At 39.4% G+C, this 16390-nt stretch overlaps 1 protein-coding gene across 1 annotated transcript in view; it reads right to left on the bottom strand.

The window, feature by feature from the left end:
- Positions 1 to 16390, bottom strand: part of LOC127583300 (low-density lipoprotein receptor-related protein 1-like) — a 1307163-nt gene that overhangs the window by 780441 nt on the left and 510332 nt on the right. The gene's annotated exons all lie outside the window — the stretch shown is intronic.

Genomic DNA, 16390 nt, shown 5'->3' with positions numbered 1-16390 from the left:
ATTTCCTCCTGGTATGTTGAAGTGTTTTTATACTAAATTTCTATGCATATAATGAAATTTAAGAGATGTAGTTTAGATTTCCTTTTAATTAAATGGCTCAGCAAAACATTAAATAATAATCATCTAATAGTGGTCATATTTTGTCAAAAGCTCTTATTGCAGTAACAGTAATATAGCTTACTGGCCTAGTGATGTGTGTATATATAATAAATAGAGGACCAAATTCTAATCACAGAGACATCTGCTAGTGGAAAACAGCAGCAAGAATTCCCTGAAGGCTCCTGCTCTTCTGTGGGGAAAAACACTATTGTCTGCAGTTCCTTGCATGATCTTCAGACAGCCTCCATGTTGCACAAAAATTTTCAGATGACCCTTCCTGAAACAAGTTAATATAAATGAGGAGCCCATTCTCAAAGAACAGAGAGATCTGCAGGTATATGCACATAATTCATTGAATGTGGCAGGACAGGTTAAGCAAATAGTTTGAAAATACATGTGAGATTCTGAGTTTTGTGAATAGAAGTATTGTGTGTAAAGGAGAGAGAGAGTTATAATAACCCCTTTAGAAAACACTGATTCACCCACAATTGGAGTATTGTGTCACGTTCTGGATGCCACATTTTAGGAAAGATAGAGTGGTAGAATCATACAGCATAGAAACAGGCCTTTCGGCCCTCCATGTCTATGCCAACCATCAAGTACCTATGTATACTTATCCCATTTACCAGACCTGGTCCAGAGCCAACTGTGCTTTGACGATTCAAATTCTCGTTCAGATATAACTTAAATTTTGTGACATGTTTTTGTGAGATGCTTCAGTGAGCATGCAGATGAGATTTACTAAGATGATTCCAAGAATGAAGGTTTTCACTTGTGTGATGGACTGAAGAAACTGGGATTATTCTCTTTAGACCAGAATAAATTGTCAGGAATCTAGTAAAGATACTTAAAATTAGGAAGGGTATAGAAATATTCCAATTGACAGAGTAGCCAAAACTGGCATAACAAAAAAAGTCTTTTATGCAGCATGGTTAGGATCTGGTATGCACGAGTTGGAGTAATCATGAATGCAGATTCAGTTACAGTGATCTAAAGGAAACTGTTAAACACTTGAAAGGAAAAAGATAATGCAGTATTATGACAAGGAGTGGAAGTAAATAGTTTGTTATTACATAAAGCTGGCAGAGTGTTGAAGGGCCAAACAGCCTCCTGCATTATTACTATTCCATGATTCTGTAGTTCACCAAATGAGAAAAAGCTCAGAAAGTTAGGTAGGAAACTGAGAACTACCCTCAATAAACTGTGCTTGTTCAACTTCTGCTTACTGGCAGCACCTGGTAAATTTGCATTACAAGGGGAAGTCCTGGAAAATTCCAAGTAGCAATGAAGCCAGATATCTAATCACATTCAGCTCCTGGAAGATATGAATTCCTGATGTGCAAAGAATGCAGAAAATTCACATTCCTTTTTCATGAATAACAATCAAATGTTTAGCAGTCTAACAAACAATTCCATTTACAACAAAATTAAGGTTTTTGTATTCCAAGCAGAAAAGTCACAATTCCAGCTGCTCCAAATATACTAAATCACTTTGTTGAATTTCATCAATACCAGGTCAATACACTAAGCACTGTGCAGCAGCAGTGTGATAAGCCTCTACCGAGGGAAAATCTGGGAGGATCACTAAATTCCCTCTGATGTAGCAATTGCTGCTAATCAATAACAAAAACTCTGATGGCCTTTGTTAGAAATAACCATCCTGCAATTCTGTTAATCAGCTCTCAACTGTTGATAAACACTGAAAAGGAGACTGCCAGGAATCCAATCTGGAATGTTTAGAAGTGCCTGGCAGGTGGAATAAATTCTAATATATTGGCTATAATCAAAGAATTCAGAAGGATTTGAACAATGTTCCCTCTTTCTCTCCAATACAAAGTTAGATGCAAATTAACAAGAAAAATCTGTTGACCTTTCCAGTTTGAGTTCAGAGAACAGGGATAAACACCAATTTCTGCTCACCTACAGATTTTTCACAGTTATAGAATTTATGATCCTTCATACATGCCTGTGCTGTTTGGTCTCATTATGGTTCAAGAACATTAAAGATGAATGCACTTTCTGTTTGTGCCAAGTTGGCATGTATACTCATGAGAGCCTAAAAAAAGTATTGTTTTTATCAAGGGACTTGGTGGGTTCACTGCTGTAAATAAGAAATACACAATGCCCTTTTTATGTTATACTTTATCAAAGAGCAATCGGTAAAGTTACTTTTGTGAGCACTCTATTGTGTTACATTATGTAATGTTACTTTGCCAAGGCAAAGGTCTCAAAAGTTGGATACTGTTGGCTACCTGGACAACAGAATAAAAGTGGAGAAACCACTATTGGAATACAAAGTCACAACAATTTACGAATCTATCTTTATCTCAGACTGTTCCTTGAGATTGAAGATGATTGCTTCCACTTCGGTTTTGTGGGTTCTGAGGTAACTGATGAAGCCAATGTGGGAATTGCCAATTATATAGTGCAATTAACATAGCACAGCGTCCCATTATGCTTCATGGGAGTATCATGGCTAAACTGACAGTGAGCCACCTAAAGAGAGTGTGGGATGGCCAAAAGCTTGATCAAAGAGATAGGCTGAGGGAGCATATCTATGGACAGAAGAGAAGTGAAGATCTTTATGGGAGGAATTCTGTGCATAGACAGATGAAGTCCTAGTTTCTAGCTTATTAAATATACTTCAATATTCACTGTTCAGTAATGAAGCCTTTCCAGCTTCTGTACAATAGAGAATGATATCCTCAATGAGTTTCAGAGGTCGGAAAAGCTTCCACAAGAATCTCTGCAACTGGGATAATATGGCAGATTCTTTAAAGTCTCATGTTGCTATATGGACTTGTCAAAATTTATCCTTATATGTACTGTAAACATTTTGAATTGCTCAGAATGTTGAATTGAAATACAGTAGCATTTGTATTCCTATCCAGGCAGTGGTGTGCCTGATATAGATGGGAAAGCTTAGCACATGCATTTGTTGTTGAAGTATTTCAAATTACATAAAACAAATTCAAGGTCCCTTTCAATTTAATGTATTTAAAACAGTTTTCCTGCTAATACCCATGTAGTACATGCAGAAAAATATTCAATGACCTGAAGTAAAATTAACTTCAGGAAAGCTCAGTATTAACAGAGCACACTTGTGATTTTCAAAAACCAAATATATCTTTATTGACAAAATTATGTTTTATGTATTTCATTTAAACTCCTCCATTAAAATAATGAAAAAACGTGTGCAAACTAACTATGGAAGTACATTAGAACTTGGCACTAAATTGAATATAATTTGGGTTTTTAATCTTTGAATGTTCCATTAAACTGGACTGACCTTACTCCTATTTGTTGAAGGTTAACTTACTTATAATGATATAGAAGGCCACTTAGTCCATGTTGTCTTCCAGCAAGGTGATCCCATTAATCAAATTCCCCCTCCGCTTTTGATTATTTTTGCTAGAAGGGGTAATCTACAGTAACCAATTACTAACACATCTTTGTAATGTGGGAGGAAACCAGAGCACTCAAATGAAGCCCATCTGGTGACTAGAAGGAATGTGCAGACTCCACACAGACAGGATTTCCTGGAGTGGCGAGCCAGCAGTGCTAACCACTGCACAAGTGGAGTTGATTTGAATTGAGCTAATCTTGTTTTCTTTTATTTGGCTGAAAATTACTTATTATATGTTGAAATAAGTATGCTTAAGAACGTTCTAATAGCAGCGAAAAGCACATTCAGCAGAGGATGGTGAATCTCTGGAATTCTCTATCTGAGAGGATTGTGGAGACCAGATCATTAGAGGTATTTAAAGAGAAGTAGCTGCATTTTTGAAAGCTCAAGGAATTGAGGGCTATGGAGATCTGACACAGAAGGGGAGGTGAGGTGTGGGGCAGATCAGACATAATCATATTGAATGGCCCACTCCTGGTCCTATTTTCTTATGATCTTATGTTCTTTCATTCACCTTTATTGTACTCATCCTGCCAGCTATAGACAGTGGGATACTGTTCCATCTGTTCAATGATAAAAGATTGGGGTGAGTAAGTTTCATATCAGCCTGATCTAGGAGTTAAATGTTAGCCCAATCAGCTGCAATTATGATCAAATCCTCGAAGTAACCACTTGTGTTTATCAAATTTTGAACTAATTGTGAAAGTGGGTGAATGGTTCACCCTATAATCTTGCCAGTACAGATTTATATTCACGGTTGACTCATAATCGCGACTCATCATTGAGGATGAGAAAGCTGATTTTAGTCTCAGCTTGTCCAGAAAAAGATACAAGGTGAAGAACAACCTGTGCTTCTATTTTCGTCTGCACTGAACTCTAGGACTAGAGTGCTGAAGGGCTTGTGCCATTGCCTTTTGTCAGTCCCAGAAAAGTTAACAACTTGGAATGAAAACTAACTAAACAACATCTGCTGTTGTTAACTGTTATTTCTCAGTTCAACCGGAAGATAAAATCAATGCTCTGCATATTCATTGCCTCTCCAGAACCCTTAAGAACAAACAAATAGAAATTCAGAGATAACCTTACAAAAGAAGTGCATGCTCGATTTGCCACATGACAGCGGATAAGTTATTGCTTTGTAGCCATTCAATGCTGATCGTGCCTGTATGGCTTAAAGAGATTGTAAAAATGCCAACAAGATTTTGGATTTTAAGAGTGATGTCATTCTATTTCCATACCATGCTATTTACATTATATTTAGTTCAGTTTCAACCTGAAGCACATATTCCTGAAAAGAGGACAAATGGGCCTCATTTGGCCTTTGAGACCAAATAAAATCAACCTAACTGGCATTATCTTACTCAAAGTCTACACTGCCTATATTCCAAACTGTACCAAATCCTAATAATAATTGTAGGAGCACGCTGAACTCAACAGGAAATTGCAATCTGTGATCTTGCAGTTTTCCTTATTAAACACTGATTGACTGAACATCCTTTGTTGGTCCAGTCTGACAATGAACAGAAGCAGAGTGCAATCCAATGCCTTTACTGCTAGCCTTAGAAAAACATACAAGATTAATTAATTTTCACAATTACTGAACCCAGTGTGTGCAGCTCAGAAGCCCCATTAATTTTTACTGGCATCCAAATATTCATGACTGTAGTTCAACTGTACTCAACCAATTAATAGTACATTGAATTTTGAATATTGTTTGGTGGGAATTGTATCCAATTAATAAACTGTTTAATGTTGAATAATGCCTAATGAGAATTTCGACATTAACTAGAATTAGCAGACAAATAATGCACCCTCATGCAACAATTGCATTAAAAAGTATTTACCCAAAAGTGCAGCCTCATTCAGTAGCACTAAAGGTGCTGCAAGGCAGTGGCAGGACAGAAGGTCTAGAAAAGGATGCAATATCCTTGTTGAGGTTCATCCTGAGCAGCTGCATAACAAAGGACTCTGCAGGCTGTTTCCAGGGACAAACATCCACTGCTGCTGGAAGATCAACAACTCGGTAAAATACACACTTTGATTTGCCCAAAATTTGTTGGTCTTCAAATGTAAGGAGATGTCTGTAAGCAATTGCTGCTAATTGGCACATTCCCAGGTGCAGAAGTAGTGTTGAGGGATACATTGAAGCTCAGTGCAGCCACCGTAAAGGCTCTGTGGGGAACAGGTCCTGTGGAACAATGCCTGAAATGCTTCATGGATGCATTAGTTGAGAAAACATAAGTAGTGTTGAGACATTTTATGAAGGGAATGTTTTGAACTGAGGGTCAATGAAAGTAGAGAAAGATGAGTAGTAATTGTACTTACTGTATATATTATAAATGAAGTATATTTTAGAAATAAAAAACAATTGAACTGAGATGGAATACAAATTGCCATCAGACAATGCCTTTCGAGCTCCTTACTGGAGACGGGATTCCATGCAAAAATCTGGCAAGATGATCATTCTGCTGATTATACCACTGACAGAATTTATATTCAAGTTTCTACCATAGCGAGTTAAACCATTCACCCATTTTTATAACTTAAAATCTGACAAATGTGCACAGTTAATTTGTGGTGAATCTTGAGGATCAGAGAGGTAGCAAACACAATATAACGGTGGTCTGCTATTTCTACTTTTGTGTCTGCTAGCGCCAAAGGTTGTCTGTTTCTTCAACTGTTTCTCATTCAGCAGGCTTTGCAATGTATTATTTCCATCATGAAAACCCATGCCAAGAATATACCCCCAGTCAATAACACTAAAACAAATAGTAACATTGAACATTGCTTCCAAAGATCAGTTCTATTATATTTGATGAAACTGAATTTCAGAGCCAGAGTACAAATATAATGGAGACACAAGAAACTGCAGTCTACAGATATAGTGTATTTAGTGCTACTGACAGGCAATGAATTTCTGGGCATTTAAATATGAACAAGTCACTAGCCATACTCATGACTCCCGACAAGAATGACCTTTGACAGAGGAGGGGTGGAAGGGGGAAACACTATCAGGTGCAAATGTTCCTTTGGAAAGAAGCCCAATATTCAGAAATGTTAGCATTGGTGTAACAAGCCTGTGTGGACGTAGGATTGAACTCATGTCATGATATCATTGAACTAACATGTTTGGCTTTTCTAGGATTACCAACATCAAAATCCATCTCGTGGATTCAAAAATATCACCTCAAATCCTCAACCATCAGCCACGTTTGTGGGGAATTAAGGAGGTGGGGTAGAAGGTGAGGGAATCAGGGTGCAGGTTACAATTGAGTTAAAGTTTAACTGCAATGGCAGTATTCAATAACATTCCTTTATTTCCATAAACACCAAGCATGCTTAAAAATAGATCTTAATATTTCAGTTCCAGCTTCCCTCTCCCCCCTTGTTTTCCCTCATTCCTGTGGGCCCTTTACCTCTTCTCTTTCCCCTGCCATGCCCGCATGACCTGCCCAACTATTCCCCACCTCCTTCCCTTTTTTCCATGGTCTACTACCCTCTCCTACTGGATTCCTTCTTCTTCAGCCCTTTGCCTCTGCCACCTGTAAGCTCTCACATCACTTGCTTTCCCCACTTACCTTCCCCCCTTACCTGGACTCACCTATCACCTGCCAGCCTGTGCAGTGCAGACACGGTAGTGTAGCGGTTAGCATAACGTTATTACAGCGCCAGTGACCTGGATTCAATTCCAGCCTCTGTCTGTAAGAAGTTTGTATGTTCTCCCAGTGTCTGTGTGGGTTTCCCCAGGGTGCTCCAGTTTCCTCCCACATTCCAAAGACATACAGGATAGGAAGTTGTGAGCATGCTATGTTGGCACCGGAAGTGTGGCGACACTTGTGGGCTTCCCCAGAACAGTCGACGCAAAGAGATGCATTTCACTGTGTGTTTCGATGTACATGTGACTAATAAAGATATCTTATCTTATCTCCTCCTCCTCCCCCTCCCCCGACCTTCTCACTCTGGCTTCTGCCCTCTTCTTTTCCAGTCCTGATGAAGGATCTCGACCCGAAACATCGACTTTTTATTTCCCTCCATAGATGCTGCCTGACCTGTTGAGTTCCTCCAGCATTTTGTGTGTTACTCTTTCCATTCATCTTCAAATGTAAGGCGTCAGCCATTTGGTCCTTCATGCCTGCTCTGCCTTTCAATAAGATCAGCCTTATCTTTTACCTCAGTGCCACTTTCCTACACTAACCCCACGTCCATTGTTTCTCTTAATATAACAATCAATTGATCTCTGTCACTGAGTTTCCAAATTCATCTTTGGTAGGGAATTCTAAAGCTGAAGAAATCTCAGCTCATCACTGCCCTGAATGGCTGACCATCTAATCTGAGACTGTGACCCCTCGTTACAGATATCCCTGCCATGGTAACATGGTAAACATAAACTCTGCAGCTATCCCACCATAAATTATCTGGCCATGAGCTTTCACTATATGTCCCACCAGAACCACCCAAACACCTTGGTGAATTCCCCAATGACCATCCATATTCATTAAATGAGATGAACATCTGTCTGTTGACAGTGTTCAGCTCAATTTACAATTTTTCCAACATGACACCAGTCACTGATAGCCTAGATCAAATGTAAATTGCATCAAATTTCAAAGTGTTTGCAACATTCATTATGTATTTGAGCTTCTTCAGCAAAAAAAGTCAATCATTCATCTCCCAAATTTCAAAGATATTATCACCTCAAATCCTTAGCCACAAGCCACTTCTGTTGCGAGGTAAGGGGAGGGGGTGGGGTAGAAGGTGCGGGAATCAGAGTGATAGTTACTATTGAGTTTAAGATAAACTGCAATGGCAGCATCTATAAGGTGGCATAATTAACAGGTTGCAAGTTGCATATCCAGTAAAAAGAGGCTCACTTCCAAGCCTTACAACATTTCTCTATTAACAATGTGGATTTTAGATTGGAGCATGATGGAATGTCACTCATCATTATGTATTTCCTGGAACACACCGAAACTAGGGATCAAAGCTCACATAAACATCTAACTAGGATACAAATGCTTGTATGATTAATGGAAAATATTGTATTGAATTTATGCATGAATAGTGCTCAGTTCTGGACAAAAAATGACTCTTCCTTCAATATTATCTTCATCATCATCCATTAAATGACCTCTAGCTTCACCATTGCTGACTTGATATCCATAAAGCAATTAATTTTAGATTCTATGATGTTAATGAAAGTATTTATTAATTTGTAATGAGTTTTAACAAAACCATCTGCTAACGCTGCCAATTTCTATGGACAGTAGTGCAGCTAATGAGATGGCATGTTTCACTCTGAGTATATTGAGTTTTTTGAGTAACTAAGCACTAAATAAGTTTAACTTTGGAGTAGAAATAGTGATCTATGTTGTAGATAAGTTTCAGGACCTTCAATATCATTGTGAAAATTTTGAACATAATATTCTTCTTTCCTTATTGGTTTCTACCGTTAAAATATGCTTTGACACACATTGGTGGCATAAAAAGTAGGTGAAACTTCTAGTACTAGGTTTATGGATATAAATAGATGCAGATGATATTTAAAGAAACTATTTGGATGAAAAATATAACATAACACAGATAACAGGGTTTTGACCTGAAATGTTAACTCTGTCTCTTTATCCATAGATGCTGCCTGACCTGCTGAGTGTCCACTGCAATTTTTGTTTTTTTATTAATATTACAAAGACGTGGTCAATCTGCTTTCCATGCACTTCAATGATATTTTCTTATTTTCAAGTCATTATCATTTTACTTTCTGACAAAAGAATGAACAGCGTCATAGAGTCGTACAGCACAGAAACAGGCCCTTTGGTTCACCATGTCCTTGCAACCTTTTTGCAAGCCACATTAATCCCATTTGTCCCATTAGGTCCGTATCATTCTAAAACTTGCCTTTTCAAGTGCCTGTCTAAATATCTCTTAAATGCTGTGGTTCTACCAGCTTATCTGTGTAAAAACTATCCACCCCTCTTTAAACCTCCTTCCTCTCACCTTAAACCCATGCCGCCTTGGTTTTGATACCCCTACCATGGGAAAAAGATTTTGACTATCTCCCCTATCTATGCCTCTTTATATGTCTTTCGCAGGTCACTCCCCATTCTTCTTTGTTCTGGGAAAATAAACCCAGCTTATCCAACCTCTCCCTGTAACTAATGTCTTCACTCCAGGAAACATCCTGGTGAATCTTCTTTGCACTCTCCCCAGCACAACCTCTATCCTTCCTATTAACAAGAGCTGCATGCAATACAACATAGAACAGTACAGCACAGGAACAGGCCCTTCAGGTACCACAATGTTGTGCCAAACTAATTAAGCGAATGATACCGAATTAAACCAATCCATTCTGACTACACATAATTCATATCCCTCCATTCTCTGCACATTCATGTGCCTATCCAAGAGCCTCTTAAACATCCCTATTGCCACCACCCACAGCAGTGTATTCCAGGCATCCACCACTCTCTGTGTACTCCAAATGTTTTGTAGAGATGCAATATGACATCCAATTTTTTATATTCTATACACTTAACTATGAAGGCAAGCATGCCCAGTGCCTTCTTCACCACCCCATACTCCTGTGTTGCCAGTTTCAGGGAAGTATGGATTTGAACCTCCAGATCACTGTGTATATCAACATTTCTTTATACCTTACCATTTATTGTATGTGACCTACCCCAACTTGACTTCCCAAGATACATTACCTCACACTTGTCAGGATTAAATTCCATCTGCCAATGCTCCACTCAACTTTCCATCTGACATATCCTGCTGCAGCCTTATAGATAACCTTCCCCAATATCTGCACCATCACCAATTTTCATGCCATCTGAAAATGTACTAAGTATACCTCCTACATTCACATCTAAGTCGTTATATCACAAACAACAAAGATCCCAGCATTGTTCCCTGTGGTACGCCACTCATCAAAAACTTCCCATCAGTAAAGCATCCTTCCATGACTTTTCTCTGCCTTCCATCACCAAGCCAATTTTGGATCCAATATGCCTTAACCTTGAGCCAGGCCACCAGTTGGGTCCTTATTGAATTTTAATTTGAAAAAAAGGACTAATTGAGCCTCCCATAATAGAGGAGTCTGAAATTTAACTGACAACAGAACTGAGTAGGTAGTTAAGACCTGTTAACTGAGAAGCCAATAACTAGGAATCATCGGTGTAAGATAATCAGTAGGATTAGAGGGAAAGTGAGAAAAGATTTTCCATCCAGAGAGTGGCACGTTGAACTCTGGAATCGTAAAGCCAGATATTGTCAGATAAATGAAAAAGCTTTTGAATAGGAACTTGATATGCCATAACCTACATGAGGTAGATTCAAGAGCTGATAAGTGAGATTAGGCTAGACAGCACTTTACCATCCAGCACTAATTCAGTATGCTGAATGGCCTTCTATAGTGCTGTGATCTTCCAAGACTCTAGCATTCTGACTTTTAAATGGATGAATGCATGATACATATGGGAATGCCTCAGCACATTCATCAAATACTGTTCTTTAAGTTTTTCAAAGATGTTGCATGTTTCAATATGTCTCAGCAGTATTTCATACATGGCTATATACCGATTGATTCTCTTGAAGGTCAAAAGGGAACAAAAGTATGTTGCAGCTTTGAATCGGGATGTGATGAGTAGCACTGAGGAACAAGGATTTCACAAGTACATGAGGCAGCTTGATGTGAGAAGGCAGATTTTTAATGAGCTGAGACGTTCAAATAATCATGTTCTATTCATCTGTGAATGTCTGTCAAGTTAACCTGTCCCTCAGCTGTCTAGTAATCATCACCATGTCCTAATTCAGATTGTCCCATTCACTCCTCAAACATGTGCTCACTGACTTTCAAGGTCTCCCAGTTAGCAAAACCTTAATTTTAAAATTTGGTTCCCTGTTATCAAATCTTTCCAAGGCTTCACCCATCCTCAGCTTTATAGCCTCCTTCAGCCCCACAAACTTGTGTTCATTCAACTTCATTCTCTTGCTGATGGCCATGCCTTTGACTTCTGAGGCATTTGCTTCCCAGATCTTCCCTTCCTGATGTAGGGATCGCTCTCTCCTCGATTCCCTTGACGGCTTGTCCCTCCCCGCTGATCCCCCTCCCAGCACTTATCATTGCAACCATACTAAGTGTTTCACCTGCCCCTACACCCCCAATGAGGGCCCTAAACAGTCCGTCCAGGTGAGGCAGTGCTTTACATGTGAATCCATCAGTGTCATTTATTGCACCTAGTGCTCCCGGTGCAGCCCCCTCTACATCAGTGAGACCTGACATAGATTGGGGGATCTTTTCTTTGAGCACCTTTGCTCCCTCTGCCATAACAGCCAGGATCTCCCAGTGGCCAGCTATTTTAATTCCGCTTCCCATTCCCACACTGACATGTCTATACGTGGCCTCCTCTACTGTCAAGTTGAGGCTAGATGCAGATTGAAGGAACAACACCTCATATTCCGTCTTGGTAGTCTCCAACCTGATGGCATCAACATCGATTTCTCTAACTTTCAGTAACCCCTCCCCTCTGTTCTCCCCTTTTATTTTGCCTTATCCCTCTGGCTGCTTTACCCCTTCTCTTTCCCCTCCCCTGCCCTCACAACCTGCCTATCACCCACATCTTCTTCCCTGTTGGTCCCCACCTCCTTCCCTTTATTCCATGGTCTACCGTCATCACATATCAGATTTCATCTTCTTCAGCCCTTTGCCTCTTCCAACTCTCACCTCCCAGCTTCTCACATCATTCCCACTTTCCCTCCCTTCCCCACCTACCTACCTTCCCCATATCACCTGGATTCGCCCATCACCCGCCGGCTCATGCTCCCCCCCTCCCCCCACTCTTTTATTTTAGCTTATACGCTCTATCTTTCCAGTCTCGATGAAAAGTCTTGGCCTGAAATATTGACTGTCTATTTTCCTCCATAGATGCTGCCTGACCTGCTGACTTCTTCCTGCATTTTGTGTGTTGTTCTGGATTTCCAGCATCTGCAGTCTCTCTTGTGTCTGTGGTTCCCAGATCTCTCCTTATGTGTGTCAGTCTATCCTTTTCTTAAGACTCTGCTAAAAATCTACTTCTTTGACCAAGCTTTGGTCAAATATTCTTAATATGGATAATGTATTTTTTAATGCATCATTTCAGTGCATTTGTGATACTGCTAATCCTCTGAAGAGCTCTCCTTTGTTGGCTAGCAGCCATCCCAATTCATGCTTCTGGCATAACAACATTACTGATGGACTGACAAAAATAAATGCATGTTGACAGTTCCCAGCCTATCATGAATTCACATCCAAGATGCTCTGTCTATCATTACAAATGAGCCACCTACTTAAGGAATGGAAATCTTTGTGGTTCATATAAAATGAGTGTTCACAAATGAAGCATGCTAGAGCAGATTGCTGCAATCCATTGTCTGGACAACCTTGACAAATTTAATAATTCTGCAATACATGCACCACTTCACATGCTGCAGTTGCTAATGCAGAAGAATAATATAAGTTGTATGATTTATGGTGCTTTGGAGAAAGAGCATTAATGGCTCTCTTAAAAAATACATATAAAATTAGCCGATTTGGTAAGGGGTCCTCACGGTTCCCTGGAATGTCAACGCCACAGTGTAAGCTATTCTCCCTGCGGTCTCCGAGTGCATCTCTGTTGGAGTGAACAGAATGCTTCATTACCAAACTATAGCCTCCTGAGATTTATGCTATCTTTGAATCATCTTGCTGTACGTTATTATCACTTACACTATCAAGGTTATTTTACATTTTGGCTAAGGTGAAGGTTGATTAATTGGAAAACTTTTGGGTTTTTTTCTGGGGGAAATAATCTACATAAAATTATTTACAGAAAAATATTGGTGGGATTGACTTAAGTTTATAAAATTATTAAAGGTATAGACAGGGTAGAGAGTCATAATCTTTCTTCCAGGGTAGAAATATCAAATACTAGAGGATATGCATTTAAGGTGTAAGGAGGAAAGTTTAATGTGGCATTGTGTTCAGCACAGATATCATGGGCTGAAGGGGCTGTTCCTGTGCTATACTGTTGTACATTCTATGTTCTATTCCTGTGGGCACTTAGCCTAAATGTTCACAGTGTTTTTTTTTGTGTAAAGCAATTTGAAGTTGTTGAATCTTTGGAATCGCAATATACATTCGATATCAGTACTAGGACCATTGCATGTCTTCCTAAAAACAGAAGTTGCTGGTAACATTCAGCAGCTCAGCCAGCATCTGTGGAAAAGGAAAAAGGAATTAATGCTTCAGATCGAAAAGCCATTTGTCATAACTGGGAGAGTGAGAAAACAAGTTAGTTTTGAGTTGCAGAGGGGCGGAGAGGACATCCATAAACACTTAAATCACAAGGGTAAACCTGGCTTCACCCTATGAGATATATTCCCTTTGTCCTATCCAGCCCTTCACTGTCCTTTCAGAAACTTGAAATTAACGCTTTCACACTTTCCCAGTCCTGATATTGAGTCTTTGACCTGAAACTTTAACTCTGCCTCTCTTCCTCCAGAATGTCCCACTGTAGTTTTCTAGTTTTCCTGTTTTTACCTCAGATTACCAGCATCTGCAGTTTTTGATTAGCATCTCTGTTTGTTCATAATTTAGATTTGGGTGTATGACTACCAGATTTGCAGATTACACAAAACTTGGAGGAGTGAACTATGAGGGAGTTGGTAATAAACTTCAAGGAGATGTGGACAGGCATTTGGAATGGGTAGATAAGTGGCAGATGATATCTAAATCCCTTGTGAAGTACTACATTTTGGTAGGAAGAATGAGAAGAAATATAAAGGCCACAATTCTAAAAGCTGTACAAAAACAAAACAGTGTTCTGGGGAAAATATATGCATAGTTCATTGAAGTTACCTAGGCAAGGTAAAGGAAGTGGTTAAGAAAGCATAGGGGATCCTGGGATTTATAAGATAAGATAAGATATCTTTATTAGTCACATGTACATCAAAACACACAGTGAAATGCATCTTTTGCGTAGAGTGTTCTGGGGGCAGGCCACAAGTGTCGCCATGCTTCTGGTGCCAACATAGCATGCCCACAACTTCATAACCCGTACACCTTTGGAATGCAGGAAGAAACTGGAGCACCTAGAAGAAACCTATACAGACACGTGGAGAATGTACAAACTCCTTACAGACAATGGCCGGAATTGAACCTGGGTCGCTGGGGCAGTTATAGAGTACAAGAGAAAGGAGGTTATAGTGAACCTTTCCAAAACATAATGAGTGTATTGTGTCCAGTTCTGGATGACACACCTTACGAAAAGTGTGAAGGCTTTGGAAATGGTTACATGGATAGACAGGAGAAGCTGGGATTGTTCTCTTTGGAAAAGACAAGATGAAGAAGGGATCTAATAGATGTACTTAAGCAATAACGTTACAAAGAGTACATAGAGAGAAACTGTCCCTGCTGATGGAAGAGTCAAGAAGAGAGGGATAGCGATTGAGTGTGGTTGGCAAAAGAATGAAAAGTGGCATTAAGAATGTTATTTCCAAACTGCAAGTGGTTACAGTCTGGAATGTGATGCCAGGGGTAGTAGTGGAGGCAGTTTCAATTGTTGTGCCTAAAAGGGAGCTATATATGTATCTGAAAAGAGAACATTGTCTGAGTGATGAGGAGAGAGGAGGAATTTGATATACTCTAGATTAGCTTTACATAGAGCCAGTACAGACTTAATGGGCTGAATGGCCTTCTTCTTGCTGTGACAATACATTAACACCTAGCAAAAACAGGTAGGTATGAAATGCCAAATTCATTATTGTTTTTACATTTTACAAGTTCCGAAACCATTGAATTCTATCTTACAGGTTATCATACACAGCTCAGACAGGAGTCAAAGATTACATAACAAGCTGACCATGTATGAAGACAGAAATGCAACCCAAGCTTTCAAACTGAAGGTGTCCTTAGTGAAAATTATAAAGGACTGGACGACATAATGGAGAATTGTTTGACATCAGGTGTACTCTCTGCAACCAATACCAAACCTCAGCTACCAACCTGATAGCAGAATGAGATGGAAATAATGGAGTGCACAGAGCAAAACTGAGGAGTCCCAGATTTTTTAAAACACCGGAGTTCCCTTGACTACCATGGACATTCCTGGTATAAGAGCATTTATGAGGAGGATAAAACTAAAATTCTCTCCCAAACTTAGGAATAGTGTCATTCTACTCTTGTCTACTCAATCTCTGACATCAACACTGAGCATTACTTACAAAAGACAACATGAACAGCAAAACTGTTTGAAGGTGCATTGGGAAAAGGCATTTTCTCCCATTTCCTTTCCATTTTAGTCTGGCCAGGAGAACATAGTGCCAATCCAACCAGTGCCCTTAAACAAATTATAACCTGATACTAGCTGGCATCAGTTTCAATAACAAGCACCAGCATTGCAATTTGTTGTCTAAGTTGCTGCATGGAGGAAAATTGGTTGTTTTAATTGCTATGATTTTTGCTTCCCTGTTCCCCGCCACTTGCAGATGGTGAATTTGAGCTGGTGGCACTGGATAGTGCACAGGGCATGGGTGAGTAAATAATAGTGGGTTAAGGATTTTGACATCACTGATTATTGTCAAGAAAAGTCTTGTGACTCAGTACAAAATATTCTGCAAGGTCAGGCAAGTAAAACAAAATGATCTGTTTCCTGAATTGTTGCATTGATTAAATTGGCTATTTTCAAATTCACCTACTGTAAAGTTTGTCACTTATTGAATACTACATCAAAAAGTGATGCCAATTGGCTTGATCAAAGCACATGGGATTTCTGGTAATGTACGTTAAAGGATTGAGAGCTGGTTGGCAAACCGGAAATAAAGAGTAGGAAAAAGTCAATGGGAGTGTGAGCCATCAGGAGAATGCAAGAA

This window comes from Pristis pectinata, chromosome 1 (genome assembly GCF_009764475.1).
Source record: "Pristis pectinata isolate sPriPec2 chromosome 1, sPriPec2.1.pri, whole genome shotgun sequence".
Classification (NCBI taxonomy): domain Eukaryota; kingdom Metazoa; phylum Chordata; class Chondrichthyes; order Rhinopristiformes; family Pristidae; genus Pristis; species Pristis pectinata.
Note: the sequence above shows the minus strand (reverse complement) of the source record. Positions and strands in the feature narration are given on the sequence as shown.